This window comes from Callorhinus ursinus, unplaced genomic scaffold, assembly GCF_003265705.2.
Source record: "Callorhinus ursinus isolate GAN/ISIS: 27379988/994484 unplaced genomic scaffold, GSC_fseal_2.0 scaffold74, whole genome shotgun sequence".
In the NCBI taxonomy this organism is placed as follows: Eukaryota; Metazoa; Chordata; class Mammalia; order Carnivora; family Otariidae; genus Callorhinus; species Callorhinus ursinus.
In genome coordinates, this window is record NW_027397136.1 from 2,501,509 (window position 1) to 2,527,263 (window position 25,755).

Genomic DNA, 25,755 nt, shown 5'->3' on the forward strand with positions numbered 1-25,755 from the left:
ATATCATTCTCAATGGGGAAAAACTGAGAGCTTTTCCCCTAAGGTCAGGAATGTGGCAGGGATGTCCACTATCACCACTGCTATTCAACATAGTACTAGAAGTCCTAGCCACAGCAATCAGACAACAAAAAGAAATAAAAGGCATCCGAATTGGCAAAGAAAACATCAAACTCTCTTTGCAGATGATATGATAGTTTATGTGGAAAACCCAAAAGACTCCACCCCAAAACTGCTAGAACTCCTACAGGAATTCAGTAAAGTGGCAGGATATAAAATCAATGCACAGAAATCAGTTGCATTCCTATACACCACCACCAAGACAGAAGAAAGAGAAATTAAGGAGTCGATCCCATTTACAATTGCACCCCAAAACCATAAGATACCTAGGAATAAATCTAACCAAAGAGACAAAGAATCTGTACTCAGAAAACTATAGAATACTCATGAAAGAAATTGAGGAAGACAAAAAGAAATGGAAAAACATTCCATGCTCATGGATTGGAAGAACAAATATTGTGAAAATATCTATGCTTCCTAAAGCCATCTACACAGTTAATGCAATCCCTATCAAAATACCATCCACTTTTTTCAAAGAAATGGAACAAATAATTCTAAAATTTGTATGGAACCAGAAAAGACCCCAAATAACCAGAGGAATGTTGAAAAAGAAAAGCAAAACTGGTGGCATCACAATTCTGGACTTTAAGCTCTATTACAAAGCTGTCATCATCAACACAGTATGGTACTGGCACAAAAACAGACACATAGATCAACGGACTAGAGAACCCAGAAATGGACCCTCAACTCTACGGTCAACTAATCTTCGACAAAGCAGGAAAGAATGTCCAGTGGAAAAAAGACAGTCTCTTCAACAAATGGTGTTGGGAAAATTGGACAGCCACATGCAGAAGAATGAAACTGGACCATTTCCTTACACCACACACAAAAATAGACTCAAAATGGATGAAAGACCTAAATGTGAGACAGGAATCCAACAAAATCCTTGAGGAGAACACAGGCAGCAATCTCTTCAACCACAGCTGCAGCGACTTCTTAGAAACATCGCTGAAGGCAAGGGAAGCAAGGGCAAAAATGAACTATTGGGACTTCATCAAGATAAAAAGCTTTTGCACAGCAAAGGAAACAGTCAACAAAATCAAAAGACAACCAACAAAATGGGAGAAGATATTTGTAAATGATGTATCAGATAAAGGGCTAGTATCCAAAATCTATAAAGAACTTATCAAACTCAACACCCAAATAACAAACAATCCAATCAAGAAACAGGCAAAAGACATGAATAGACATTTCTGCAAAGACATCCAAATGGCCAACAGACACATGAAAAAGTACTCAGCATCACTTGGCATCAGGGAAATCCAAATCAAAACCTCAGTGAGATACCACCTCACACCAGTCAGAATGGCTAAAATTAACAAGTCAGGAAATGACAGATGTTGGCAGGGATGCGGAGAAAGGGGAACCCTCCTACACTGTTGGTGGGAACGCGAGCTGGTGCAGCCACTCTGGAAAACAGTATGGAGGTTCCTCAAACAGTTGCAAACAGAGCTACCCTACGATCCAGCAATTGCACTACTGGGTATTTACCCCAAAGATACAAATGTAGGGATCCGAAGGGGTACATGCACCCCGATGTTTATAGCAGCAATGGGTCCAGAAGCGTGAACTACTTTATTTACTTACTAACCTATGACCTGACACTTAGAATCCCATTACCACAAACAAAATAAAATGTAAGTTACCAATTGCCAAATATTTGGAGTGCCTACTATGTGCCAGGTCCATGCTAAGTACAACTGATATACTGAAATGATGACTTCACAGAACTTAGTCTATTACAGAAACTAGACACTGAGTAAAATTAGGCACATGACTAAATAATTACGAGTTTCTCTCTGCTCTTTAATGTTAGACATCATGCAAACTTTAATAAGCTCTTTTTAGTTTAATGATAACACCCATGTGTCAAAATGTTGGAAAGTTCCTTCCGTATTAAAAAACAAACTAGAAAATCTTTAGCCTAGGTTTCTTTTAACAAAGCTTGGGCACCCATTTTAAATTTTCCATCTGGACAAGAGTAAGACTGATTTTGGTAAGACTGCAGAAATGATGAGGCACTTGCAAACTACAGTTGTCCACCGGGGCATAATCTACGTTCAGTGATTAAATGGGCTTCTCCCAAAGTCAATGGCCTCAATTCCAGTGCTTCCTTAAGACTGCTGCAAATTCAACATTACTAAGATATAAAGACGTTCCTTCTTATCCTATACTTCCTTAAAATACAGCAAAAGTTATCCAGTTGCTTCCTTCATGAAATACACCTGTACTTACATTTCAAATGAAAGCTAAGTTTTCAAAGAATTCATTTATTTGTTAGAAAACATTTATTCTAATGATGCTGCCAATTTTCTTTAAAACTGGCTTCAAAATTTATTGTATTATTTAAGTATTTGAAATTATGACAAATATCCTTTTTATTAAGCTGAAATTTAGTTTTGACGTCACGTCTGGGGCACTGAAGTCAGACAGCGAATTAGGATATGTTTTTTACACCACAATGAGTAAGCATATATTTATGTTGGGGGCATCTTACAATCTGGCTCTGAAAGCACCTCTTAAGAAAAGGATTACAAATATATTTTTAGCAATGACAGCACCAATGGAATCAGTGTAAAATTATCCAGATAATAATATTTTGACACTCAGCTGGATGTTCCAATGTTCTTATTTAAAAAAAAATATTCTTACCAATTCTTAGACAAACCTCATATTCTTTATGAGTAGATCAGGAAAACACAATCTCTTCTACACAATGTTATATCTGAAATTTCCTTCTGATGAATATGACATACAAACTCTTGCTTTTGATATTCTAAGTTTCTTTACTTTTGGAATTATACTTGAAGTAGTTTATTGCTCATTTAGCTCAGTGTGCCCTTTCCTTCTCCCTTACCTGTTGGCTGGAATGCAATGTGGTAGTGAGCCATCTTGGATCACGTGGTAACACCTCAGCGACGGGCAAAGCAAAAGAGAGGAGTTCAGACTCTGAACCCCTGAAAACTTCAAGGAGCAGAATTATAATACCACAGTTTGGGCTATTACATGAAAGAGACACAGATTTATATACAGTTTACCCTGTTATTTTTGTCAAAGCAGGAGAACATATATTCTAACTGGTTTTAATAAAGTGTTTTAAATCTCCTTAGCATTTTGCATATATGAAGTAAAATATATGAAAAGTCTTAGGAAAACAGACAATATAACTGGAATCTAAAAATTAGAAGATAAATTTCAGAATTAGTCTCAGAATCCATTTTTTAAAAAGATTTTGTCCATTTATTTGAGAGAGAGAGAGGAAAAAGAGCATGAGTGAAGAGGGGCAGAGAGAGAGGGGAGAAGCAGGCTCCCCGCTGAGTGCAAAGCCCGATGCAGGGTTCGATCCCGGGACTCCAGGACCATGACCTAAGCCTAAAGCCGATGCTTAACCAACTGAGCCACCCAGGCGCTCTGAAAACATTTTTTTTTTTTTTAAGAGAGGGAGAGAGAGAAGGAGGGGGAGGGGCAGAAGAAGAGAGTGAGAGAGAATCTTAAGCAGGCTCCACGCCCAGTGGACCTGGGGCTCCATCTCACAACTCTGGATCATATCTTGACCTCAGCCGAAATCAAGAGCTGGACGCTTAACTGAATCACCCAGGAGCCCCCCCGAATACATTAAAAAAAAAAAGTTATAAAGAAAGGATTACTTTAAGGTAGTATCTACTCATTTGATGTGTCACTTTACTTACTGATTAGAATAAGATCCACTAAAAATTTATAGGATCCACATTAATTTGTAACATAATAGTATACAGTACCTATCTTTAAAAGAAATCTAGAACTATAAATTAGTTAACTACCAAATCGTATATAAATGCATCTACACATTCTAGAGGATTCTAATTAGATGAAGAATTCATCATTCTAATGATGTATTTTTTGTGATACCCAAATATGTAGACACCAAAAGTCCCTTCAATGTATTATGCAGGGAACTACAATTTATAATGAAACATTATATCAGAAAGGAAAGCAGTATCATTTAGGTAAGAGCTTTGGACTATTCTCTATATAGTCACAGTTCATTAGAGTAAGTTGTCTCTATCTCTGGTTCAGTATAAAAGTGATTTCTGATTCTATCTAATGCCTAGCTATTTCCAGAGAGAACTCATAAAAAATAAAAATGTGCATTTTATTTGATCTAAAATGACTGATTGTTCAGGTTCTCCCCATGCTACAATTATTTTATTCTTAAAAGAAAAAAAAAGCCTCCATTGGCCTTACTTTTCCCTAAACTGCTATGCTTTCCCTTTTGCCCTCCTGGTCAAAATTTATTTTATTTATTTTAATATATTTTTAAATTTAAATTCAATTAATCAACATGTAATATATTATTAGTTTCAGAGGCAGAGGTCAGTGATTCATCAGTCTTATATAATATCCAGTGCTCATTATATCATGTGCTCTCCTTAATGTTCATCATCCAGCCACTCCATCCCCATACCCCCCTCCCCTCCAGCAACCCTCAGTTTGTTTCCTATGAGTCTCTTACGGCTTGTCTCCCTTCCGATTTCATCTTGTTTTATTTTTTCCTCTCTTCCCCTATGATCCTATTTTGTTTCTTAATTCCACATATGAGTGACTCTCTGATTGACTTATTTCGCTTAGCATAATACCCTCTAGTTCCATCCACATCATTACAAATGGCAAGATTTCATTCCTTTTGATGGCTGATTAGTATTCCATTGTATATATATATATATCTTCTTTATCATATATATGATATATATTTATATATATTATATAATATATTATTATGAACATCAATCACATAATGCATTCATAGGTAAATTTCCTCCTTTCTTTATGGCAAGGGCCATCACAAGACAGACAGGTGAACTTAGGATCTTCTGCTTTCTAAATCTCTGCCTTAACAATAGCTGGCAGCCAAGGGAGTTTTTGTTGGGCATTATTCAAATCCTATCAAATCCCTAGTGAATTATGTTCTTAAACCCACTGATTTCTGTTGGAGATGAGGGGTGGAGAGACAGCTTTAGCATGAGTCTCAAGAGATGAAGCTAAGTGGTGGGTTCACAGTAACATCTGGGGATGATGTATACAAAAAGATTTATACTGGCCTTTTCTTTCATTTTGTCTTTATTATTTCATAATAGTATGTCTGTTCTGCCTCAAGTTTAATGGTATAATATGAACAGAAAATTTCAGAATACAAACCCCCCTTATAAAGACATAGTCCCTTCAAAATAAGGCACACCTGTTGTTCTTTAACTCACACTTTCAGGCTATACCGTTTATTGTGTCTTCTTAAGGAAGTCTCTATTTCCAAAGGAAAATAAAGTCTTACATTGTTTCTCAGAATTCAAACTCCAGAATAGCTCCATTTATTTAGTTGTCTGTTTTAAGAATTACTGAATGCTTTAAGCAATTAATCCCTGCACTTTGTCACTGTCCCACTGTTTAGTTAACCTTTCCCAGTCATAGATGGATAACATGTCCGTACCAGCTGTCCACACTGTGCTACCGTGGAGGCCGGCTTGCCTCTGTTTTTAAAGCTTCCATTGCATTCCAAGTCTGTTTGCTATGACATTTGTTAGAAGAATGCCTGTGGTATCATGGTACTCATTTCTCCACCTTGCAGCATAATCAACAGCTCAGTGTGTCTTGATTTGAAAAAAAATCCAACATTATACAGAACATGTAATGTTTGAATTGGTTGGTACACTGCATGAAAAAAAGTGGGTAAAGTTCCAATGACTAAATATCTACAATATTCTTTAGGCTATATATGAAACATAAAATCTACAGGGATATACATGAGTAACTATGGGGTGTGCTGAGAGGGGACTAGAGACAGTGGGGTTGCTGAGATCTTGAAGGTCACCAAAAGCACTTGGTGGCCAAAACAGATGAAAACAAATTCAGTGATTTATTACCTTCCTCTATTAATGATTCAACAATTCTATCGTCCATCTGCTATCAATTTGTTGGCAAAAATTATAAGAACAACTCCTCTCCTACACAGCTTTGGAATGAAACATCTGGTGGGGAAATTCTATAGGAATGGGCAAGGAACTGTGCTTGCATTTGGCAGATGAATTATTATTGTTGCCAGCTTGGATGATCCCACCTTCTCTGCATCTTTTCTTAGGATTTAGCTACTTGTAAAATGCCAAACATAATTTGGGAAGCATGGTTATTACACCTATTTTTTCTTATGCATATAAGGGGCACATGGTTACAGTAGGCATAAAACAATGGGAAATGCAGAATCTTCTGATAAGTGTGGATTTTTTTTTTATTTGAAGTTTCTCTCCATAGCAGTGGTATTATTTTTAATAGGGAAAGTATGTTCAAAAGTAGTAAAGCATAATAACCATCACAGCCTACTAAGTCACACGTTTACTTCTCAAAGACATAGTAAAATGACAACTGAAAATACTATTTCAAAACAAGTTCTAGAATTTTACTATATGTAAATTAAAATTTAAAAAAATCTTTTAGGGGTGCCTGGCTGGCTCAGTTGGTGCAGTGTGTGACTTTTGATGTCAGGGTTGTAAGTTCAAGCCCCACATTGGGTATAGAGATTACTTAAAAAGAAAAACTCTGTAACTTTGCTTATTACTTTAAAAATAGTAAATAGTTTAAAACTAGAGAAAATGATAACTATTACTGATTATATTTTGTTTATGGCCTCTGGATGTCTTCCTCCTCAATTGAATATTTTATCTCTCTTAGAGCAGCTCCATTTTTAAATTTTATTTATTTATTTATTTGCAAGAGTGAGAATGGAGAGAGAGCACATGAGATGGGGGGAGGGTCAGAGGGAGAAGCAGACTCCCTGCTGAGCAGGGAGCCCAATGTGGGACTCGATCCCGGGACTCCAGGATCATGACCTGAGCCGAAGGCAGTTGCTCAACCAACTGAGCCACCCAGGCGCCCTCCATTTTGTTTCATGTTATAGCAATGTACATGTTTTCCCTACTTCTAAAAGCTGACTGATGGCATGAATGTTATCAAGTCTACCTGCAACTCAGCCAATCTGACTCAGCTGTAGTGTCTAACTGGTACCTTTCTTACAGGGGTCATTCAATTTTCCAAAGTGCATTCTCTCTATGACTAGTTAGCTTACCTGATCAGAGGTAATAAGGGCAAGATACTTTCCTTTACTTCCAGTCTGTTCCACAGCTCAAAATTTCACCTCTAGCACATACAGTTATTCTCTAGGTCAACATTTCTCAAAAGTTTATTCCACAGAAGTATGGAAAGAGATATTAACAAATGTCCCGTGAAAAAAAGATTTCTATGGTCAAATAAATAGGAGGAACACTGGGCCTAATATCCCGCCGGTACAGAACTCACAAGAGCTTTTTATGGTGTAGATTACATATCTTTAATAGGACGCTATATTTTAAAGTAGGGGTAGCCAAACTACTGCCTATAGGCCACTGAATAACCACCTGTTGATGTAGAGCCTATAGGCAAGGAATGGTTCTTACATTTTTAAGTGGTTGAAAAAAACAAAAAGAAAAATATTTTTGTGACATAATATAACATATATAAAATATATAATTTATATTCTAATATATAAAAATATATTTTATGACAATGATTTGAAATATAAATTTCAATGTCTATAAACAAAATATGAATGAGGCAAAACACACTCATTTGTTTATGTATTTTCTATGACTACTTTAGCATGGCAACAGAAAATCTTAGTGCTTATGACAGACACCAAATTGTCCCCAAACTCAACATATTTACTATCTCGCTCTTCAGAGAAAAAGTCTACCAACCCTTTTATAAACTATTTCCCAAAGTTAGTTGACCATGGAACCCTACTTCCTCAGTTTTCTGGGGAACACCAATTAACACCTGGAAGCATACTAATATTCCAAGAACACAGTTTGGAAAGTGATGACTTAACAATAAACTAATGGATCTCAAAAGAATGAATAAAAGAATATGAATGTGCTGGGAAAAAATTCACCATGATCAATACCGCCAACATGATTACTACAGACCCTGCTACTCTGTTAAGCATTTTACGTGGATTAAGTAATTTAATCCTTATAAAGACTCTATGAATTTGAGAAAGAAGGTATGTAGTAGGAAGTTGTACTGATGGGCCTGGAGCCAGGCCCTGAATTAAAGATAGATGTGGAAATGATCAACATAGGAGGTCGATGAAATAATAGGAGTGCATGAAAGCACCAAGATCAGAAGCGAGGCACATAGCATTGGTGGAATAAAAGTCTGTAAAGAACTGAGGGGGGACAGTCTCAGCAACAGAAGAAAACAAGGAGACAGTGGTATCCTGAAAGCCAAAGAAAGTAAGTTTCAAGAAATAAATGATCAAATACTTTAAAGTGTTTATAGACAAGTCAAAACTATGACTGCAAAACTGCCATTTGATTTAGCTTTTAGAATGTTTCTAGGTACTGTGGAAAGCAGTTTCAGGGCTGGTAGCAGAAGCCATATTGAAAAAGGTTGAGTAGTAAACACACACAGACACATTGAAATACTACTCAGCCATGAAAACAGAATGAAATCTTGTATTCTGCAACAACATAGATGTACTTTGAAGATATTATGCTAAGTGCAATAAGTCACACAGGGAAAGACCACTGTAAGATTTTCACCCATATGTGGAATCTAAAAAATCAAAACAAATGAACCAACAAAACAAAATATAGAAAAACTCATATATAGAGAGAACAGATTGGTGGTTACCAGAGGGGAAGGAGGCTGAAAGGCGGGCAAAATGAGTGAAGGGATCAATTATATGTGTATATGTGTGTGCCTGTGTTTGTGTGTACATGGACACACACACATACACAATATTTTCTTTATCCATTAATCCATCAAGGAACATTTAGGTTGTTACCATTTCTTGGCTACTGTAAGTAATGCTACAATAAAGATATCTCTTTTTGGTATATATTTTCAAATCAGCATTTATGAATTCTTTGAATAAGTACCCAGAGAAGGAAGAACTGGTTCATATGGTAGTTCTATTCTTAATATTTTGATTAATCTCCATAGTCTTTTCCTTAATGGCTGTACCAATTTTACATTCCCACCAAGAGTATATGAGAGATTCCTTTTCTCCACATCCTCTTCAATGCTTGTTATTTCTAGTCTTTTTCATAACTGTGGTAACAGCCATTCTAACTGGTATGAGGTAATACTGCATTACAGCTTTAATTTCCATTCCCCTAATCATTAGTGATGTTGAACAACTTTTCATGTCCCTGTTGGTCATCTCTATGTCTTCTTTTGGGAAAAATGTCTTCAGAACCTCTGTCCATTTTTAAGTGGGTTGGTTTTTTTTGCTGTTGTTGTGATGTGTTGTATGAGTTCTTTATGTATTTTGGATTTTAATCCCTTGTTGGATATATGATTTGCAAAAATCTTTTCCCAATCAGTTTGTTTTGATGATGGTTTCTTTCACCGTGCAGCTTTTTAGTTTGATATAATCCCATTTATTTGTTTTTGTTTGTTTCCCTTGCCTCTGGAGTCAGAGCCACAGAAATAGTGCTGAGACCAATATCAATATTTATGACCTATGTTTTATTCCAGGCATTTTATGCTTTCAGGTCTAACATTTAAGCCTTTAATCTATTTTGAGTTAATTTTTGTGTACGGTGTAAGACAGTGGTCTAGTTTCACTCTTTTGCATGTGGCTGTCCAATTTTCCCAATGTCGTTTATTGAAAAGACTGTCCTTTCTCCATTGCATGTTCTTGGCTCCTTTCTTGTAAATTAGTTGTCTGTATATGTGTGAGTTTAGTTCTGGGATCTCAATTCTATTCCATTGATTTATTTGTTTTTATGCCCAATATCACATTGTTTTGATTATTATAGCTTTGTAGTATAGTTTGAAACCAGGAAGTATGATTTCTTCAGCTTTGTTATTCTTTTTCAAAATTGCTTTGGTTATTCAGGTTCTTTTGTGTTTCTATACAAATTTTAGAATTATTTATTTGTTCTTATTCTGTGAAAAATGCCATTGGAATTTAGATAGGGATTGCATTGAATCCATAGATTCCTTTGGGTTATATGGACATTTTAACAGTATTAATTCCTGAAATCCATGAGCGTGGAATATCTTTCCATTATTTGTGTCCTCTTCAATGTCTTTCATCAGTGTTTTATAGTTTTCATTGTATAGGTCTTTCACCTCCTTGGTTAAATTTTTCCTTGGGTATTATATTCTTGATGTAACTGTAAATGGGATTTTTTTCCTAATTTATCTTTCTGACAATTCTTTATTAGTGTATAGAGATACCACTGATTTCTGTATGATGATTTTGTATACTGCTACTTTGCTGAGTTCATCTATTGGTTTTAACAGTTTTTTTGGTGGAGTCTTTTTAATATATATCATGTCATCTGCAAATAGTTTTCTTCCTTTCAGATTTGGATGCTTTCTTTTTTTTATTTTTTAAAAGATTTTACTTATTTATTTGAGGGAGGCAGTGTGAGCAAGAGAGAGAAGGAATGGGGGAAGGACAGAGGGAGAAGCAGACTCCCCGCTGAGTGGGGAGCCCGATGCAGGGCTTGATTCCAGGACTCCAGGATCATGACCTGAGCCGAAGGCAGATGCTTAACCGACTGAGCCATTCAGGCATCCCACCTTTTATTTATTTATTTTTGCTTAATTGATAATGGCTAGGACTTCCAATACTATGTTGAATAAAAGTGGTAAAAGTGGATATTGTTATCTTGTTCCAGATCTGAGAAGAAAAGCTTTCAGCTATTCACCAGAGTATGGTGTTAGCTGTGGGTCACATATGGCCTTCATTATGTTGATGTAAGTTCACTCTCTACACAGTTTGTTGAGTTTTTACCATAAATGGATGTTGAGTTTTGTCATGTTTTTTCTGCATCTACTGAGATGATCACATGATATTTTCCCTTCATTTTGTTATTGTGGTGTATCACGCTGATTGACTTGTGGCTGCTGAACCATCCTTACATCCCTGGAATAAATCCCACTTGATTATGGTGTTTGGTCCTCTTAACATATTACTGAATTCAGTTGCTAATATTCTGTTGAGAATTTTTCCATCAGTGTTCATCAATGATATCAGCCTGTAATTGTGTGTATGTGTGTGCTTGTGTGTGTGGTATCCTTGCCTGGTTTTGATATAATGGTAATGCTGGCCTCATAAAATGAGTTGGGAAGTGTTCCCTCCTCTTCAACTTTTTGGAACAGTTTGAGAAGAATAAGTATTAAATCTTCAAATGTTTGGTAGAATTCACCAGTAAAGCTGTCTGATCCTGGACTCTGTTGGTTTTTTTGATTACTGATTCAATCTCCTCACTCATATACAGATTTTCTATTTCTTCATGATTCAGGCTTGGAAGATTGTATGTTTGTAGGAATTTATCAATTTCTTTAAGGTTGTCCAATTTTTTGGCATACAGTTGTTCATAATAGTCTCTTATGATTCTTTGCATTTCTGTGGTGTCAGTTTAACTTTTCCTCTTTCATTTCTGATTTTATTAAAGCTTGTTCTCTTTTTTGCTTGATTAGTCAAGCCAAAGGCGTGTCAATTATGTTTGTCTTTTCAAAGAACCACCTCATAGTTTCATAGATCTCTTTGTTTGTTTACTTTGGTCTCTATTTCATGCATTTCTCCTCTGATCTTTATTATTTCCTTCCTTCGACTGACTTTGGACTTCATTTGTTCTTTTTTTTCTAGGTGTAAAGTTAGACTGTTTGAGATTTTTCCTGTTTCTTGTTAGACCTGTATTACTATGATCTTCTTTCTAAGAACCACTTTTGCTGCATTTCAAAGATTTCTGTATGTTGTATTTATATTTTCATTTGTCTCTAGGTATTTTTTATTTCTCTGATGAACTATTGGTTGTTCAGTAGAATGTTGTTTAATCTCCACATTTCTGTGTTTTTTCCACTTTTCTTCTTGTAATTGATTCCTAGATTCATACCACTGTGTTCAGAAAAGATGCTTGATATAATTTTAATCTTTTGGAATTTATCGAGACTTGTTTTGTGGCCTAACATGTGATCTATCCTGGAGAATGTTCCATGTGCACTTGAGAAGAATGTGCATTCTATTGTTTTTGGATAGAATATTCTGTATACACCTATTAAGTCCACTTGGTCTAATGTGTCATTTAAAGTCAGTAATTCCTTTTAATTAAATTTCTGTTTGAATGATCTAACCATTGATGTAAGGGAGTGTTAAAGTCCTCTACTATTGTATTGCTGTCAATTTCTCCCTTTAGGTCCCTTAATATTTGCTTTATATATCTTGGTGCTCCTATGTTGGGTGTGTATATATTTATAAATGTTATGTTCTCTTGTTGGACTGACCCCTTTATCATTATATAATGTATGTTTTTGTCCATTAGTCTTTTTTTTTTTAAGATTTTACTTATTTATTTGACAGAGAGAGACAGAGAGAGAGAGAGAACACAAGAGAGAGACACAGAGGGAGAGGAGGAAGCAGGCTTCCCGCAGAGCAGGGAGCCCGATGTGGGGCTCAATCCCAGGACCCTGGGATCATGACCTGAGCTGAAGGCAGACGCTTAACGACTGAACCACTCAGGCACTGCTACAGTCTTGTTTTAAAACCTGTTTAGTATACTACGAGTATAGCTACACCAACTTTCTTTTTGTTTCCATTTGCATGGTTTCTATATCCCTTCACTTTCAGTCTCTATGTATCCTGACTTCTGAACTGAGTCTCTTCTAGGCAGCACATAGATGGGTCTTGTTTTAATTTATCCATTGAACACTCAATTTCTTGATTGGAGTTTAGTCTCTTTACATTTAAAGTAATCATGTACTTATTGCCATTTTGTTAATTGCTTTCTGTCTGCCCTTTCTCATGCTTTCTGGTATTTATTCATAAGTTTTTGTTTTGTGGTTACCGAGAGGTTCACATACAGCTTCTTATGTATAGAATGAGCTATTTTGAGTTGACAGCAACTTAAATTTGAATACACTTCAAAATTTTACATTCCTGCCCAAGTAATTTATTTTTTTATTATGTCCAGTTAGCCAATATATAGTACATCATTAGTTTTTGACGTAGTGTTCATAGCAGCAACGTCCACAATAGCCAAACTGTGGAAGGAGCTGAGATGCCTTTCAACAGATGAATGGATAAAGATGTGGTTCATATATACGATGGAATATTATTCAGTCATCAGAATGGATGAATACCCACCATTTGCAACGACATGGATGGAACTGGAGGGGATTATGCTAAGTGAAATAAGTCAAACAGTGGGAAAACTGAACGCCAAGTAATCTATTTTTGAGGTCACATTTTACATCTTTTCATTTTAAACATCCTTTACTGTCTAAACTAATTATTGTAGTTTTAGTTAATTTTTCTTGTCTTTTAACCTTCATGCTTGATTTATAAGTGATTGGTCCACTACTTTTACTACATATTTACCTTTTCCAGTGAGATTTTTACTTCTGTATCTTTTCTTGTAATTATTTAGTGCTTTCCCCTCCAGTTTAGAGAGGTGCCTTTATCATTTCTTGCTAAGGTCAGTTTAGTAGTGATGAACTCCTTTAACTTTTGCTTGTCTGGAAAACTTTGTTTTCAATTTTGTTTATTTAATAGGTACTAATAGCCTTGAAAATCTTTTTCTTCATCAGATATTTGATCCCCTTGCAAAACTTTTGGCCTTTGAGCTTGAATGTGGAGCTTTACTCCATCAGTAATATGATATTCTTGTTGCAGTGCATCCTGAAGTTCTTCTGAAGAAAACTGAATCCAATCCATATTTCTGTGAAATCCAGTATCTTTGTCAGAAGGTACAGTGTACTTTCGTACATGGCCAAACTGTGCAAAGTGTTTGCTCAACTCACTTGAGGCCATGGTCCAGGGAATTTTTCTGACAAAAGCCATGGGCTGGCTAGTACTCATGTACAGCACCACAGAGTCCCTCACTGCCAAAGCCACCATCTTTAGATCTGTCTGGAAAACTCTTAATCTCTCCAAGTCTGAATGATAGTCTTGCCATGTTGAGAATTGTTTATTGAAAGTTTTTTTTTTCCTGTTGGCACTTTGAATATGTTGTGCCACTCTCTCCTGGTTTGCAAAGTCTCTGCTGAAAAATTTGCTGATGGCCTTATTGAGTTTCCTTTGTATGCATTAAGTTGTTTTTATCTTGCTGCTTTTAAGATTCACTCTTTAACTTTTACTATTTTAATTATAACGTGTCTGGTGTGGATCTCTTTGTGTTCATCTGTTTTGGAACTCTCTGGGTTTACTGGACCTGTATGTCTGTTTCCTTTCCCAGATTAGTGAAGTTTTCAGCCATTATTTCTTCAAATAAGTTCTCTGGCCTTTACTCTCTCTCTTCTTCTGGGAGCCCTATTATGCAAATATTATTCCACTTGACATTATCCCCAAAGTGAATTTATCTTCATTTTTAAAAATTCTTTTGTTGTTTTGTTACTTTGGGTAAGTTCTATTGCTTTGTCTTCTAGTTTGTTTATCTGATCTTCGGGTTCATCCAGTCTGCTATTAAACTCCTCTAGTGTATTTTTCAGTTCAGTTATATTCTTCAGCTCTGTAACTTCTCTTGGAAACTTTATGTTTTCTCTCTTTGTTAAGGATCTCACTGTGTTCCTTCATTCTTCTGTTGAGTTTGGTGAGCATCTTTATGACCACCGCTTTGAATACTTTACAAAGTGGGCTGCTTATCTCCATTTCATTAATGTCTTTCTTTGATATTTTGTCTTGTTCTTTCATTTGGGACATTATTCTCTGTCTCCTCATTTTGCCTGACTCTGTTTCTGTGTATTAGGCAAAAGAACTACCTCTCCCACTTTTAAAGGAGTCAGTCACCTTTTTAAGGAGATGGTACATGGATCTCAGAAGTGCAATCCCCTCTGACCACCAGAGCTAGGCACTCAAGGGGTGTCCCCTGTGTGGACTGTGGGTTCCCATGTTATGATGGGGCATATTTGTTGTGAGGGGGTTGGCAGGGCTCTCGCCCAGCCCAGCTGCAACATGTGACTGACATTGGAGAGTACATGTGGGCTAGGCTGTCGCCCAACCTGGCTGTGACACACACTTGCACTGAAGATGTGGGGCACTGACAATGGCAAGGTAGAATGAAATGGCAAATATGGCATTTGCCAATGTCTCCATCCATCAAGAAAGTCCCAACAGTTTCCTACCTCTCCAATAGGCACTTTAAGATTAGTAAGTGGAACTCTTTCACATCTGGTCTATGTGCTTTTCAAATTGGTGTTTTTGCATTAGGTCCCAAAGAGAATGAGTCTGTGAGTGAGCCCTTTAAGGGCGGAGGGTGGGTGGTGGGTGGTTCTCTATTCCCTACAGATCTATGGCTTTCCTGGACATAGTCCTTGTTGTTTTTCAAAACCTGGCATTTAGGGGTCTTATTTCTTTTGCAGGATCCAAGGGTTGGCATGCCTGATGTGGAGGAAAACCTGCTCATTTATCAGGGAATAGTTAAGTATTTTTGAGATCTCTCATAATGGTGAACTGCAGCAAATGGGGTAGGTCTTTTTTGGCAAGACAGTGTCTCTCCCTCTCCTACCCATCTTGATGCCTTTTTTTGTGTGTGGAGGCTCTGCTCATCCAATTTTCTAGTCTTTTTCTGAGGAAATTATTTCATATATGGTTGTATATTCATTGTATCCAGGGAAGGGAGTGAATTTATGAACTTCATATGCCACCATCTTCAACTCAAACCCCAATATTTTATTTAAAGCAATCTGTAAGTTGTCCATGAGTAAAGTCTATTCTTACAATCTCAGTTAAACAGTTAATTGATGTTGGAACTCCTGCCTTGATTATTTTGGAGAAGAAAGTAAGGCTTAAGAAGTTACTATAAAGAGTACAAACAACAAATGTGCATCTTCCATGGTTTGTTCATGATTAGAGTGATACTACTAAATTTTATAGGGATTAAAATATAACATTATCACGGAATGTTCTTGCTTGAGTCAGATGAGGCAAAATGAAATGACTTCCTGTGAATTATATCACAGATGATAAGGGGCTTATTTTTTTTTTAAGATTTTATTTATTTGAAAGAGAGTGAGAGAGAAAGAGAGAGAGAGAGAGAGTGCACAAGTGGGGGGGGAGGGGCAGAGAGAGAGGGAGAAGCAGATCCCCCACTGAGCTGGGACCCTGATGTGGGACTCGATCCCAGGACTCTGGGATCGTGACCTGAGCTGAAGGCAGACACTTAACCGACTGAGCCACTTAGGCCCCTAACAAAGGGGCTTATTATCTACTGATTGGGAGTTCTGTTAACTTTTCTGTGGTAGTTTCTATGACACTCTCTGCAGAACAGCAATTCTTAAGACACCTTATCTCTGCTACTAGTTTAACAAAAAAATTAAAAGCTTTTTGTGAAGGTAAAAACAACACAACATAACATTATGTATTAATTTATAAAGTTGATTATTTGATTTGTCCAAACACATGTCTGGGTAAGAAGACTTGATTGCTTCTCATACCTGAGAATTTTATCACAATGAAAACTAAGAGACTGACTGAGTACACATACTGAATTGGCATTTAATATTACAGTCCTTTTGTAAATACACATTGTCTTACAAAGGGGATCATGAATATAAGAAGTTGTATTTGGATGTACTTTGAAAGAAATAAAGAGAGAGAAAGCAACAGAAAGAATAAAAGCAAGTGTTATAATCTCAAAAAACACCCCAGATAATTTCTAATTATGTGTGTTATTTTAGTTTTTGCAAATTTCTCTGAATTCTGTTTGCATGTGCCAGTACTTGAGGATACTTGCTTTAAGACTGAAGGTAGAGGAGAAAGAGAAATTATTTGAGGATCTACTGACAGATCTCAATTTGATGTTTTTTGGATTAAGAATATAAATTCTAAATACCTTTTAGCTATAAAAATTCACTATTCTATGTAAAAGATAAGTATATCAATTTACAAACTACAAGACATTCAAACCATTCAGTTTGGCTCCAACCCAAATTTTCCAGCCTGATGCTTTAGTCATTTGAAAATTTTCACATTTCAAATCTATACTTTCTTAGTGCCTTTTAAATCCTTTTCACTTAAAATTCAGTCTTCTAATCCCGCTTACTCCAGCTGGTTCAGCTCAATTCAGTACACATTCATTAAATGTCTTGTATGTGATAAACATCACACTAAGCATTGAGCCAAGATAAGGCTTCAATCTTAAAATGTTATCCTGAGAAATCTAGGTGACTAGAACAAGGGTGCATTATGAAGTCTGGTGGTAGACTGAGCTTGGAGTGCCCTTAGAGGCAATAATGCAGGTGAAGACTTAGGTCTTTTGAAGCTGTGGGGAGAATAGTATGTTGTGCTGGGTAGCAACTGGTGGCCTAATGGATTTGGGGGCTTTTTGAAGCAGTATATACTAAGTAGTAATTTATTTATCAATTGTTTAATATTATTCAAAAAAGGAACTGGTTGTTTCCAATAAAAAATTATTTGTAAGTGACACTTATAAACCTGGAAAATAATCCCTCTCCTATTTGGTTAACAAGTATATCTAAAAATTATTTCCCCTACATTTCATTAATAATGTCTCAACATTAAAACAAACACTTTTAAATTACTTAATTTAAGCATACAAGTCTTTGTACTCTGGATACGTCTGTTGTAAAACAAACATACACTGTTATTTCATAAAACATGTGCTTAAAAATTTCAGATCTCAAGAGACTGAGAAGACAAACCTTAAAATGGGAGAAAATATATGCAAAAGATACAACTGATAAAGGACTGTTATCCAAAATATAAAAAAACTCTCAAAACTCAACAATAATAAAATGAATAACCTGATTTTAAAGATGGCCAAAAGACCTAGACATCTCACCAAAGAAGATACATATGAAAAAAAGTTCAACATCGTATGTCATTAGAGAACTGCAAATTAAAACAACAATGAGATATCACTACACACCTATTAGAATGGCCAAAATCCAAAACACAGACAGTATCAAATGCTGGTGACTCTCATCACTGCTGGTGGGAATGCAAAACTGTACAGCCACTTTGTGAGACAGTTTGGCAGTTTCTGCTCAAAAACCTAACCCTTACTCTTACAATATAATCTAGCAATCATGCTCCTTGGTATTTACCCAAATGAACTGAAAACTTACATCCAAAAACCCGGACAGGGAAGTTTATAGCAGTCTTATTCATAATTGCCAAAATTTGGAATCAATCAAGATGTCCTTCAGTAGATGAGTGGATAAACTGTGATACATCAAGACAATGGAATATTGTTTGGCACTAAAAAGAAATGAGTTATAAAAGCCATAAAAAGATGTAAAAGAAACTCAAATACATATTACTAAGTGAAAGAGCCATTTTGAAAAGCCTACATAGTATAAAATTCCAACTATGCAACATTTTGGAAAAGGCAAAATTATGGAGACAGTAAAAAGATAGGTGGTTTCCAGGAGGTAGGGAGAGGAAGAGATAAATGAGCACAAAGGATTTTTAGGGCAGTAAAACTTCTATATGATACTACAGTGGTTGATACATGACATACATTTTTCAAAATCCACAGAATGTACAAAACAATGAGTGAACTCCAATATAAACTACGGACTTTGGGTAACAATGACATAATGTAGGTTCATTGATTGTAATAAATATACCACCCTGGTATTCATAGTTGATAGTGGGAGAAATTATGTATATATGGGGGAGATTGTGTATATATGGAGATGGCAGTGTATGGGGACTCTCTGTAATTTCCACTTGATTTTGCTGTTAACCTAAATGTGTCCTCAAAAATAAAATTAATTTCAAAGATATACTGAATTATTAAAGTCACAGTTATGAGTCTGTTTAGAGGATGAAAAGATAAGATACAGTCTGGGGGAAATATCTGCAAACCACATGTTTGATAAAAGACTTGTACAGAATAAAGAATTCTCAAAACTCAACAATAAACACTCTAATTAGAAAATGGAAAGAAGACATGAAGAGATATTTCACTGAAAATAATATACAGGTGACAAGCATATGAAAAGATAGTCAACATCATTCTCCCTCAGAGAAATGCAAAGTAAAAACCACAATGAGATATCATTATACAACTATGAGAACTGCTAAAATAAAAATAGAGACAATACCAGATGCTAGCAAGGATGTGGGAAAGATAGGATCACTTACACACTGTAAAAATGTAATATGGTGCCACCAGTCTGGAAAGCAGTTTGGCAGTTTCTTTTTTCTTTTTAAGATTTATTTATTTGAGAGAGAGAGAGTGCGTGTGCGAGAGAGCACGAGTTGGAGGAGGGACAGAGGGAGAGAATCGTGAAGGAGACTTTCTACCGAGTGCAGAGCCGAGGTGGGGCTAGATCTCATGACCCATGAGATCATGACCTAAGTGGAAACCAAGAGTTGTATCCTTAACTGACTGAGCCCCCAATTAGACAGTTTCTTAAAATATTAAATATGCAACTACCATATGATCCAGCAACTGTACATCTGGGCATTAATTCCAGAAAAGTGGAAACTTAAGTTACAAAAAAAACTATACACAAATGTTTATAACAGGGTTTTTCCATAATAGACAAAAACTGGAAAGAACTCCGATGTCCTACAGGGTCCTGGTTAAACAAATGGTAGTATATCCAGACCATGGAATATCACTCAGTAATAAAAAGGAATGAACTACTGATAAATGGATTAATCTGGATTAATCTCCAGATAACTGTGCAGCATGAAAACAATCTGGAAAGATTATATACTGTATGATTCCATTTATATAACATTCTTAAAATGACAAAATTATAAGAACAGATTAGAGAACAGATTAGACGTGGCCAAGAGATAAGGAAGGTGGGATGAGAGTGGAGTAGGCGGGAGTATAAAAGGGGATCTCTGTGGTGACAGAAATGTTCTGTATCTTGACCATATCAATGTCCATATCCTGGTTGTGCTACTGTATACAATATCACATCTTGGTTTTGCAAGATGTTACCACTGGGGAAGCTGCCTGAAGAGTACAATGGGATCTCTCTGTATTGTTTCTCACAACTACATGTGAATCTACAAAATCTACAATTATTTCAAAATAAAAAGTTTAATTAAAATAACATTATTTCATTCAGATTAAAATGAAAAATTAATTATCTTGTCCATTTTGGCTCAGTATTTGACTAGCCTAAGACTAGCCTAAATCCTAAGAGCAATTCTAAGAGAATCTCTTTATTAGTGCTGGGAATCAAACGAAGTTCAAACACGAGGTAAAATTCTAATCTTACTGCAATACTGGCAATCACAAGCTTAGATACAAAAGATGATGTAAGTAATGAATCTAAGACTGGGTAGACTAAAACATAGTACACAAAAAGGCCATGGACACAATCCAAGAAGAATGTTAAATTTAACCAGTTCTAAAACTATACATCCTATAAAATAGGACGAGATCTCTTGGACATGACATGAGCTGTGGCTGGATCTGCCCTATCTCACTTTATGGATTTATGGCAGTTTTCCTGTTAAGGAAGCATCTCAGAAACCATGTGTGCCTTACATATTTGCCATTCCTACTATGGTATGACATACATAAATCATGGGGCTTGGGTCAGTACAGCCAGCCTGTAAAGTGATTCATGAGGCCAGCAGTACCATCCCCTAGGACTATGCACTTTATTACAGTAAACCTCCGAACAAGATACAATTTCCTGACTCAAGAAGCAGCCTTTAAATCAGGACACCTGGACAGCCCTGGAATCACTTAAAAAATACAATAGGTCTCAATCCACCATTGTTACTTAGTGCTGGCCTACACTTGCCCCAGCTCTGTTCCTTTTAACACTAAATCCTAAATTCAAAATGAATCCCTTTTGAGTGAAATATTATGGTAACAGAACTACAGAATAAATTTGTGCATCCCATCCCTTTTTATCTTTGTTCCCCGCTTTTCCCTAACTTTATTTACCCACTCAAAAAATAATATTCCGTGTCAAATTTCCCGGTCTTTAAAACTCATAAGCCAAGAAGAGCACCTTTTGGTGCCCAAAATAAAAAAGCAAATGACTAGGAACCTGGTTTTCCTCTAGGTAACTCAGTAAGGAGCACCAGTTAGAGCAATCCTAGAGACAAAGTCAACAGGACATTCTTTGGGCTTGGAGACCTAATACTGGAATCAGTGCGACTTATGCAGGTATCAGATATAATTTAAACCAGGACTGATAATAGTTCCATACTGTTGTTTGGGAAAACTGGAAATCTAACCAGTTGTAAAAGTTAAGTTTGTTGAATTCCTAACGGCTTTTTACATTAAGATCTAAGTATAATCATCAAGTTATCTTTTCATGTCAACTTTTTGAATAAAATGCTTAAAGCCACTAAAACAAACAAAACCACATTCCCGGTTATCAAAAAGAACTACTTTTAAGCCAAGATGTCAGTTTTAGCTAGACAATCAATATCACTTTATGAATTTACTGAAGCCTCCAGGTCAAAGGCCTATCACATACGAATATTATTTTATACTTCTTGAGGAAACCCTGGAGAAAAAGTGTTGGGACTCTCTATTATGACCACAGAACTAATCCCAATGCCCTGATCTTTTGGGATACAACAGAGGCAAATTTACTTTTATTCAATAAAGACCTACTTGACTGAATAGGTTTTGGGCACATGCGATCAATAGATACAAAAAGCTGCAGTGCTTTACTACATTCCTTTGCAATAAGAAACAGGTCAAGAGAAGAGATCTAGCTCCTTAGCCTCTTCACACCTTCCCAAGTCATTAACGTGACTGGACTGTACATATGCATGAGGTGTTCAAAAAATCTGAGCAAGGCGACTGGAGATCAAGGCAAACTACAATAATTGAATCATAGGCCTATCAAGGCAAAAGCTTTCCAGTGAATCAAAAACAGAAAAGAAACGACTATGGGAATTCTCAGCAACTACAAACAAACTACATGTTGATGACAATGGGATTGATCGCTCATAAATCTCAAGGGACACAGGTTTTTGTAAATCTTGTCATCATATTATGTTTAAGACATTACACATTTTTTTTTCTTAAAAGCTGCTTCTTTACCATTGACCATACAATCCAAAAGTTTCCTAAAAAGAATTCAGTAACAAAAGTTCTTTAATTAATAAATATTAAAGCTTCTGTAAACAAGAGGGGCAGATATGTTCCTTCTTAATGACCTCTGGCTCACTTCTTGCATCTGTGTCTTACTAGAAAAGATACCCAAATCATGAAGAGGCAGTTAGCAATCATTTACATTGGTCCTGGAGTTGTTTTTCACTAGGAAATGCCACAAGCCTTCACAGCCTGCCAGAGAGTGTAAATAAACACTGCAGCTAAGCTTTAAAATGGATCACACTCTAGAGAATCAACAAATTGGAAAGATATATGAAAAACTGGCACTAAAAAAAAAAAAAAAAAAAAGCCCTCTTTTCTAGAGAAGCCTTCAATTCTCAACCTGACAGGAGAAGAATACTTTTTGGCTTATGTGAAAACTGATAAAAATCACAAAATTTATTTAGTATTTTGTAGGAAATACAGCTTAAGGACCATCAAAATAGACCATCAAAATTTCTCTACACAGGGGTGCCTGGGTGGCTCAGTTGGTTAAGCGACTGCCTTTGGCTCAGGTCACGATTCTGGAGTCCCGGGATCAAGTCCCACTTCGGGCTCCCTGCTCAGTGGGGAGCCTGCTTCTCCTTCTGACCCTCTTCCCTCTTGTGCTATCTCTCATTCTCTCTCTCTCAAATAAATAAATAAAATCTTTAAAAAAAAATTTCTCTACATAGTAACTACTATATTATTTCAATTTTCCCCTTCAAGGTAGTTAATTTTGTTTTGGGTGCATTTTAAAATGACTAAGAAATTAAGCACAGATTGAAAAACTAAACTGTGCCACTAGTACTGGCACTAAAATATATATCCTAGTATTTCAATGACATATTTCAAGAAGATACAATTGAAAACAGCTAAGATTCTTGATTCAATTCTACTTAAACAATGAACTAAAAAATACCATCCTCAATTGATTCTGATCCCAAGTCTAAAAAAAAACCAAACAAACTGCACAACAAAAAAACCAAAAAGCAAAAAACTCCAAAATCATCTATTAAGTAAACAAATGTCACAACATACTCTAGTTCTTATGTACTACAGTGGCTGACTGATAATATCTACTTACTCTGTTAGGGTCAATCAATCAGTGATTCTCCTAGAAATGAAAGGAAGGTTGTCAACTTTTTGAGTTGGGCCATAGCTGACTAAGGTTCTTAATTGAAACATGAAGATTCTTCCTGTCATTAAGAACTATGATCCCCTTTGAAGTTTACCAAGCTTTACCCTCTCGGTTTCCTCCTTTGTAAAGAGGGACCTATATTAAAAAAAATGAACATTAATAAATATTTGTAAATAGCCCTGAAAAAACATAAATGATATAAATGTAATGTGAAAAAAGCACAGGTTTTCTTCTAGGAAAAGCCCTTTGGATGTTCTCTCCACTATTAGTGATTTCTAAAGACCAACATGAAGCTTCACAGGAAGACAAAGCTACTCTTGTCAGTCAGGTCCACTTCTCACCCAGACCACTTATTGTCACAGATTCTACCATGAAGATAAGCCAGTTACTTGTGCAAAATCTAAGGCTGTTACTTACATGTACAAAGAGAAAACATAAACATTTTATTTTTAATATGAGCTCATTAAAATTGATATTTTTCAAAATTGTATGGAGAAGATTAAAGTCATTTAATGTTTAATGACAAAAATATATTTTCTTTTTCCTCCTGTGATCTTTAGACATCAGAGTAAATGTGTTCAATTTGCAATAAAAAACTTAAGTACTAAATAAACATTAAACAGACTATGAAAATAAATATACAAGTAAAAAAGAAAGACCCAGATTCTTAATTTCATTTGGCTATGTTGAGCTTCTGTACATCTTTAATAAAACAGCTGTGCTAGATGCTAAGGATTTAAGTTCAAAGAAACACAGTCTCTGCACTCAAAGAGTTTCTAGTCCAGGGACTGGTAAACTATAACCCAGGAGCCAAACTTACCCTTCTATTTTATCATTATTGTTGTTGTTGTTAATTGTAGTAAAATATACATAAAATTTACCATTTTAACCATTAAGTGCACAATTCAGCGGCATTAAGTACATCACAGTGTTGTGCAACTACCACCACAATCCACTTCTGGAACTTGTTCATATTTTTAAACAGAAACTTTGTACCCACGAAACAATAACTCCCCATTCTCCACTTGCCCAGCCCTTGATAACCTCTAGTCTACTTTCTGTCTATATGAATTTGGCCTATTTTATGTACCTCAGATAAGTGGAACCATGTAATATTTGTCCTTCTGTGTCCGGCTTCTTTCACTCATCATAATGATTTCAAGGTTCATCATGTGGTAGCATATGTCAGAATTTCATTTCTTTTCAAGACTGAATAATATTCCATTGTGTATATACATATACACACCACATTTTGTTTATCCACTTATTTGTCAATGAATACTTAGGTTACGGGGCGCCTGGGTGGCTCAGTCGTTAAGCATCTGCCTTCAGCTCAGGTCATGATCCCAGGGTCATGGGATTGAGCCCTGAATCGGGCTCCCTGCTCAGTGGGGAGCCTGATTCTCCCTCTGCCTGCCGTTCCCCCTGCTTGTGCTCTCTTGCTCTCTCTCTGTCAAATAAGTAAATAAAATCTTTAAAAAGAAATACTTAGGTTGCTTCCACCTTTTCGCTATTGTAAATGCTGCTATGAACAATGGTGTACAAGTATCTGTTTGAGTTCCTGCTTTCAATTATTTTGGGTAGGTACCTAGAAGTAAAACTGCTGTCCGACTTGTTTTTGTAAATAAAACTGTACTGTTACACAGCCACACGTATTTATTTACATAATGTCTAGGATTGCTCTTACACTACAGTGACACAGCTGAGTAATCGTAAAAGAGACCGTATGACCCACAAAGACTAACATCTTTTCTATCTGGCCCTTTATGGAAAAAAGTTTGCTGTCCACTACAGTAAGATGTGGAAGGGGTGGAGAAGCAGCTAATTTTGTCTTATAAAGTCATGTGGGCTCTGTGTGTATGGGAGGGTGGATGCACATGTGCATGCATGTACGTGTGTGTGTGTGTGTGTTCGTTCTGGAGGGGGTAATGGAAAGGGGATCATTAAATCCTACTATCTTGGAAAAAATTATATTTTGTTTTCACACTGAGGTTAGGGTCACCATACCAACTAAATTAAAGCATTTAGTTAAGGCTTTTCAAACTATACTTAAGAGCTTCACTGAGCTTTACATTTTAATGATTATAGGTTAGCTATACTTCCTTATTTTCTCAACACAGGGTTCCCTCTTGGCTTTTATAAAAATCACACTTTGCTGGTTTACTATCTAGCTCCTAACAATTCTTCTTCATCTCCTTTGCAGGATCATTCCCCCCTCATCCATGCGTTGAATGCCCTAGTGATACACTGTAGGCCCTCTTCTCACTTTATACTATTATTCCTTCTGTTTGAACTTCAAACCTACAGATACCCAAATGTCTACTGGATAGGTCTATTTTACTCTCTTACATCTCAGTGGACCACATCAATATCCACTTAGTTTCTCAACCCAGACACCTAATAGTCATCCTTAACTCCTCTACTTCCTAACTCACCATATCCAAT

General features: G+C 36.1%; 1 protein-coding gene and 1 long non-coding RNA gene across 13 annotated transcripts in view; one reads left to right on the forward strand and one right to left on the reverse strand.

The window, feature by feature from the left end:
• Positions 1-25,755, reverse strand: part of ERC1 (ELKS/RAB6-interacting/CAST family member 1) — a 582,903-nt gene that overhangs the window by 160,266 nt on the left and 396,882 nt on the right. The window lies entirely within an intron of this gene.
• The window catches only part of LOC141371506 (uncharacterized), a 60,390-nt gene that overhangs the window by 5,059 nt on the left and 29,576 nt on the right, over positions 1-25,755 (forward strand). The window contains exon 2 of the long non-coding RNA XR_012376506.1: positions 15,496-15,552. This is a non-coding gene — a long non-coding RNA (uncharacterized lncRNA). The remainder of the gene's footprint in view (positions 1-15,495; positions 15,553-25,755) is intronic.